Genomic DNA, 7436 nt, shown 5'->3' with positions numbered 1-7436 from the left:
TTTCTGTGGGTAACTTTATTGCCTTGAACACATTAAAAGTGACCTTTTGATCGTAAACCTTCTTCAAAAGCTCTCCTTTTTGCACATCGATCATAGTTCGGCCTATAGCCAAGAATGGTCTTCCCAAGATAATAGGAATCTTCTTATCTTCCTCGAAATCAAGAATTACAAAGTCAGCAGGGAAGAAGAGTTTATCCACCTTGACCAAGACATCCTCCACTATACCTCGTGGATAAGCGATGGAACGGTCAGCTAGTTGCAATGACATGTATATTGGTTTCGGATCAGGCATACCAAGCTTCTTGAAGATAGATAAGGGCATCAGATTAATGCTAGCTCCTAAATCACATAAACACTTGTCGAATGACAAGTTTCCGATGGTGCAAGGAATAGTGAAGCTTCCAGGATCTTTAAGCTTCGGAGGCAACTTCTGTTGCAACACAGCACTGCATTCCTCCGTGAGAGCAACGGTCTCTAAGTCATCGAGCTTTACTTTCCGAGAGAGAATACCTTTCATAAACCTCGCATAGCTAGGCATCTGTTCAAGAGCTTCAGCGAAAGGTATGTTGATATGAAGTTTCTTGAACACCTCCAAAAACTTCTCAAACTGCTTATCCGGCTTTTTCTTCTGCAGCCTCTTTGGAGAGGAGGTAGAGGATAGATCTGTTTCTCCCCTGTATTACCCTCAGGAGGAGTGTGTTCCACAGTAGTCTTCCTTGATTCCACCTCTACTTCCTTCGGCACATCTTCTTCAGCCACAACTACATTTTCTAAATCTTGAGATTTTTCAGGCTCTTCGTCTTGCTGAACTTGGGGGCTTGCGACCTTTCCAGACCTTAAGGTGATGGTGTTCACCTATTCTTCAACTTCCCTCTTGCCTGGATTTGTTTCTGTATCATTAGGAAGCGTTCCTGGTGGTCGATTTAATAAGGCATTAGCAATTTGCCCTATTTGGTTCTCCAGATTCTGGATAGAAACAGCCTGGCTTTGGCATATAAGAGCCTGGTTTTTGCACATAAGCCTCAACTCCTCCAATTCAGATTTTTCATTCGAAGATAGACCTGCATCATTAGTTTATTGTTGAAGTTGGAGTTGTTGTCTTGGTGTAAATTGTTGCTGAAAACCAGGAGGGTTAAATAGCTTATTTGCAAACTGCTGGAATGGCTGTTGCATCGCATTTTGATTGTTGCTCCAGCTGAAGTTAGGATGATTCCAGTTGTCAGGATAATAAGTGGAAGGAACTGGCTGTTGCGATCTCTGAAAGTTGCTCACAAACTGAGCTGAGTCACTAGATATAGCGCATTGCTCTGTCGCATGCGGACCTGCACACAGCTCACAAACACTGGTTATCTGCTTAACACCATAGTTAGCCAGAGAATCGATCTTCATAGACAACGCCTTTAGTTGAGCAGTGATAGCCGTAGCTGTATCCACCTCAAGAACTCCTGCTACCTTGCCCTGTGGACATCTCTGGGTTGGATACTGATATTCATTAGCAGCCATCAGTTCAATTAGATCATAAGCTTCCTCATAGCTCTTTGCACATAATGCTTCGCCTGATGCTGCATCAATCATGGGTCTGGACTGTGCTCCCAACCCATTGTAAAAATAAGTGATGATCATCCAATCAGGAATTCCACGATGAGGACACTTCCTAAGCATCTCCTTGTAGCACTCCCAAGCTTCACTTAGCGATTCTCCCGTTTGCTGCGCAAATTGAGTGATAGCGTTTCTGATTGCAGCTGTCTTCGCCATAGGGAAGAATTTAGTAAGAAACTTCTGAGCAAGATCTTCCCAAGTAGTAATCGAACCAGCTGGTAGAGAGTGTAACCAGCTCTTAGCCTTGTCCCTCAGAGAGAATGGGAAAAGTCTCAGCTTAATAGCATCTTCAGAAACACCATTGAACCTGAAGGTGTCGCAGATCTCTATGAAATCCCTAATGTGCGTATTGGGATCTTCCGTTGGAGAACCCCCAAACTGGACTGAATTCTGCACCCATTGAATTATTCCAGGCTTGATCTCAAAGGTATTAGCTGTGATAGCTGGCCTGACAATGCTATATTGAATGTCATTGATCTTGGGTTGAGAAAAATCCATCAAAGCTTTCGTTCGTGCTGCTGGATCTCCCATTGTAATGAGTACCTGAAACACAAACAAATAAACCGTGAAAGTAAAAGAATCCGAGTCAGTGAACTTTAACGACCACTGATGACAAGCATATAAACTAAAAATTAACACCGAGTCCCCGGCAGCGGCGCCAAAAACTTGTTAGGGCGAAAACACGCGCTAATATTCACGCAAGTATACGCGTTCGCAAGTAGTATAAGATATAAATCAGATTCGTTCCCACAGAGACTGGTTTAGGTTAAGTTCAATTTATGCACCTATGCAACAATGTATGGTTATCGCTCAATGCTAAGACAAATAACAAATTGGGTTTTTATTAAACTAAGAGATTATACTAAATAACATTAACTAAGAGAATTGAGGTTGAATTACTATATATGACAAACATGGGATTCTAACTTCATTAAATACTTCATTCAATAGCCTTATTATTCTTAACCTTAGCATGTGATGATGATGACACTAATCAGATAACACGAAACTGATAAACGCCAACTTTCATTGTACGAGTACCATTCTACCAGACATCCACAAAAGAGATAGAAGCTGAATAGGCACCAATTATATTGAGACCCTATATGTCTATAGAATTTGACAACATAATGGTTTAAGCACAAGTTATCTATCTTGATTACATAGGGCAAGTAAAACGGTTAGAGTTACCTACGAATCATGTATACACATACAAGAACCTATGCTAGCATGGCAAGTTCTAAACCTCTATATTCACTGTCGCTTCAATAGAGATTAACACGCTATCTTATATGTTAGCTACGCACATAAGACGAATAAGCACAACCAATACTAGGATATTAATCAATCACCACACACCAAGATATCGAAACAAATTAATTATTGAAATTCATAAGTAAATCCGCTAGAATCCCATGACAACGATTAACCCATAATTGAACTCATCGTCACCATGGGTTCCAATGAAAGCATGGTATAAACAAGGTCTTAATAAACTAAATAATAATCAAAGTACGTATAAACGAGATCTAGGTTCAACAAAAATGAAAATGAGCATCCAAAGTTACAACTAATTCAAAGAATCACAAGTTAAAAACAAGATCTTCTTTTTCGAAGTTGTTCTGTGCTTCTAGGTCTTCTCCTTGGTATCCCAATCTTCCCGGATGATGAAAACCTTTTTTTTTAAGTATATATACGCCCCTAGTGGACCTGGACCCCTAAAATCGTCAAATTCCACTCACAAAAGGCTTTTTCAGCGAAATCAGCGACCAGCCGCGCCCTGCGCTCTGAGCGCGCGCTCAGCTCTGCTGAGGGGGCGCTCAGCTTGACTGGGAAAATATTCTGATGAATCTTGTTTTGACCATAACTTTAGTTCTACTCGTCAGAATTAGGCGATTCAACTGCCCACGCGAAGCTATTGAGATTCTCTACAACTTGACAATGGCCTTGGCTTCCAATTCTGATCACTTTTCATCATATTTCCTTTAAAAGCTCTTTTCTTCATTTAACTGATACCTGAAATGCAATAACATAAAAACACATCAAAATACCAACAACTTGAGTCCAAAACACCAATTTAAGCTTGTAATAAAGCGTTCCAAGTGGATATAAAATCCACTTATCAACTAGAAATGGAAGTAGACAAATAAGCTTTAGAAAATATGTTAGTCTATTTTAGTGCAAGTTATGTAAACTGTGCATGTTGATCTATAATGAATATCAGGGGTCCTTTGTTTAGTTGTAATAAAAAGATCTAGAAAAATCTTGTAATTATCTCGAGAGAGGTAGTTGAGTTCTTATTTTCAAGAACACAGATAGTAGAAAGAAAAATTTGATCTAATACAAATCAAGTGAGTTTATAATAAATTGCTTGTGTGTCTGCATCTAGTATTTTATCACTACAAATTCATTCAACTGTTTTGTTCCATAAGCCAAAACCTATCACAGTTAATCAAAAATCAAGAAAATACATTCACCCTCCTCTCATCTGTGTTGCACTTCATACCTAACAATATACTAAAGAATAATCTTTTTTATAATAATATTGTTTTTGTACCAACGATATTATTGAATAGAGGTTTTACTATAGTAGTATGTTTAAGTAGGTGGATGGTGACTAGGATTTCATGAGAAATAGGTTAATTTATTGAAGTGGAGTTTTAAGCTGATGTTGATTAGTCTGTTGGGAATTAAAATTTATCTTTCAGATACGGAACTTAGCTCTCGTACTTACGAGATAATTTTCTCCGACATCTTCTCCATATCTACTATTTTTTTAGAAATTACAAAAAAAATAAATTATTTGCGATTTACTATTTTTTGAAAATAATGGTAAAATTACAATTTACAACCAAAAGCAACCACATATGCAATTTATTTAATATTTTATGAAAAAATGCTGAAATTCTTTTGGTTCCATTTGAGATTGCATCTGCTTATATCGGGAATGCAAAATCGTATTATTACAAAAAAAAAGTTGAAAAATCATATTTTGCAAATTAAAACTTAAAAAACTCGTATTTTTGTAAAAAATAAACTTCAAAAAATTGTATTTTTTCCGAAAACCCTTTTTTTAACCAGCAACTTTTTATTAACAAAAAATAAATTGTTTCCAAAATTCTTATTTTGCTTTGAATATAAATGTTTCCATAAATTAATTTTATTTTTATACTATTTTAAAGTAGAATTACTCAATTTAATACGATTATGAGAAGATATCAAAAAGTATTTAATTAATATTCTATTAAAATAAGTGATACTTTTAAAAGATATTTTACAAGTGGATCATGGAAGTGGGATTATTAATTTTTTCTTATTCTATTTATTCATAAATATAGTTCTTTATGTTCTTTTATTTTTGTATACATATAATGTTTTTTATTTATAGGGTTCAGAACACTTTGACCTTACAATATTACAGAAAACACATATGAAGCCTTATAATACAAAAACTCCTCTTTGTATCACTGAAGTATGTATGATGTATATCTCTACCTTTTTTTCGTTCAAGAAGTTTTATTGTTGTATCGATTGAGAACTAAATAAGTAATTTCCTATCATTAGTCATTTTCTTGGCTTATAACTTCGATTGACGAAGTTTACACATCTGTAGACATTAACACATTAGGAAAAGAACTTTTCAGTTGATTCATAAGCATAAATACATAGTTCTTATAAAACAATGTACTCTTGAATAAAATTACAAGGGTTGGGAGGAAAAAATTTCTCTATTACATTTACAAGATAAATTATACATATGTCATAATTGGATATTTTATATTTATGTTGGTAAAATATTTGATAAATCATAACTTATAAGTAAAAAAAATTGTATATAATAATTATATATATATATATATATCAATATAAATTCAAAAGTTAATTAAAATACTAAAATTAGTATACTCGGATTTGAAAGAGAGAAACGTGAAAAAGAGCGAAAGGTCAAGAGAAACGATATTGGGCCGAACTATAACATCCAACCCACAAACCGAATGCATAGCGAACTCAATAACCCACCACAGGTTAGTCTGAAAAAGCTAGCAATTTGGTACACATTATTTGTTGACTTTTATCAATAAAGGCCTCAAATACTCATATTATTATCAATATGGGATGTTACAAACACCCCCATCTTAAAGGATCGACGTCCTCATCGATCTCACAAACACACATACGAAACCCGGACAGTTCCTTTGTACTTCCGGCCGGAAAGAGCTCTGATACCATTTATAACATCCAAGCCCACAACCGAATGCATACCAGACTCAACAACCCACGACAGGTCAGTCCGGAAAAGCTAGCGATTTGGTATATATTAGTTGTTGACTTCACTCTATAAAGGCCCCAAATACTCATATTCTTATTGATGTGGGATGTTACAAACACCCCCTCTTAAAGGATCGACGTCCTCGTCGATCTCACAAACGCACATACGAAACCAGGGCAGTGCCTTTGCACTTCCAGCCAGGCAAAGCTCTGATACCATTTATAACATCTAAGCCCACAACTGAATACATATCGGGCACAACAACCCATCAAATGCTAGTCTGAAAAAGCTAGCGATTTGATACACATTAGTTGTTGACTTTTATTTATAAAGGCCTCAATTACTCATATTCTTATCGATGTGGGATGTTACCTGAATAGCTAAAGAGGAGCAAAAATGATCCATAATATCCAAACATGCACATTACATATACTATACAAACATCTTTTGTTACTGACCCATTAGGTAGCTATTAATATGTTAATTTAATTATTGGCAAACAACTTATTTAATATCGATAAAAACATATCACATGTTAGATCAAAGATCGCTTCTTATTGTCCAAAATATTTAGGGGCCAAGTTACTGTGGAATTTTCCCCCATTCTATGATACAGGGCCAATGACATATCACTGCATCAAAGACGTTCTAACGTAATACTGGTTAAGGTATTCGGACAATATATTTTTTTGACTAAAATAACATGCATTAGAAAATTAGATGACTCACATTAGTTTTTCTTAAGTCAATATCAAAAAAGTATATACATCGAATGACTTTGCTCCTATTTTTATTTTATTTTTGATACTTCATAAAAATGAGATTTTCACTTAAAACTAGTAGAATTTGAATCCATTAAAAGACATGACAATAATATGTCAATTACATTAGATGAGCAGTTTTAATAAAAACTAAAAAATGGAATCGTTGTGAAAAAGTGTTATTATGTGATCTTATTCAAATATTCTTGACACATAACGAAATTGTACTCATAATTTTTTTAACAGGAAGTAGTAAAATCCACCTTATTCAGATATTCTTGACAAAAATAATATTATACTCATAAATTTATGGGAACAATTTAATACAATTACTAGGAGAAATAAAAAAACTAATTAATATTTGATTAAGAGATCTCTTCGATTAAAATAAGTGATATTTTTAAGAGATATTCTCGAAGGGGATCAAGGAAGTGAGATAAATATTTTTTGTCTACTTTGACAGTGATATGCAGGTTATACAGATGGTAAACATTATAATATTATGTAAGAGACCCCTGAAAGATTTTCAGGTAACTTGAAAAATAATGCTCAGTCATGAACAATTTGAGTCTAGGAAAAGGAGCTTAAGTAGAAAGACGGCATCACCATGGTTATCAGCATTATGGAACTCATATTTTGTTTCCAAGTAATGATTTAGAAATTCAATCAAGTATAATCCGAGAGAAAGAGTACACTGGGACTCGGGTAAACTATGACATCACAAACCTCATCTGATTGCAATAGTTTAGGAGTCATTTAGGGACATGTAAACTACGACATCTTGAAATGGCTCAACCTCACACTTA

General features: G+C 35.0%; 1 non-coding gene across 1 annotated transcript; it reads left to right on the top strand.

Moving 5' to 3' along the window:
• The first annotated feature begins 1633 nt into the window (after window positions 1-1633).
• Window positions 1634-1740, top strand: LOC141676248 (small nucleolar RNA R71). Its single transcript, XR_012556847.1, has one exon. It is a non-coding gene; the product is annotated as a small nucleolar RNA R71 (small nucleolar RNA).
• Window positions 1741-7436: the final 5696 nt, after the last annotated feature.

The sequence above is a fragment of the Apium graveolens genome, chromosome 7, assembly GCF_009905375.1.
Source record: "Apium graveolens cultivar Ventura chromosome 7, ASM990537v1, whole genome shotgun sequence".
NCBI lineage: Eukaryota > Viridiplantae > Streptophyta > Magnoliopsida > Apiales > Apiaceae > Apium > Apium graveolens.
The sequence above is the reverse complement of the archived record's forward strand: the minus strand, read 5'-3'. Positions and strand labels throughout refer to the sequence as shown.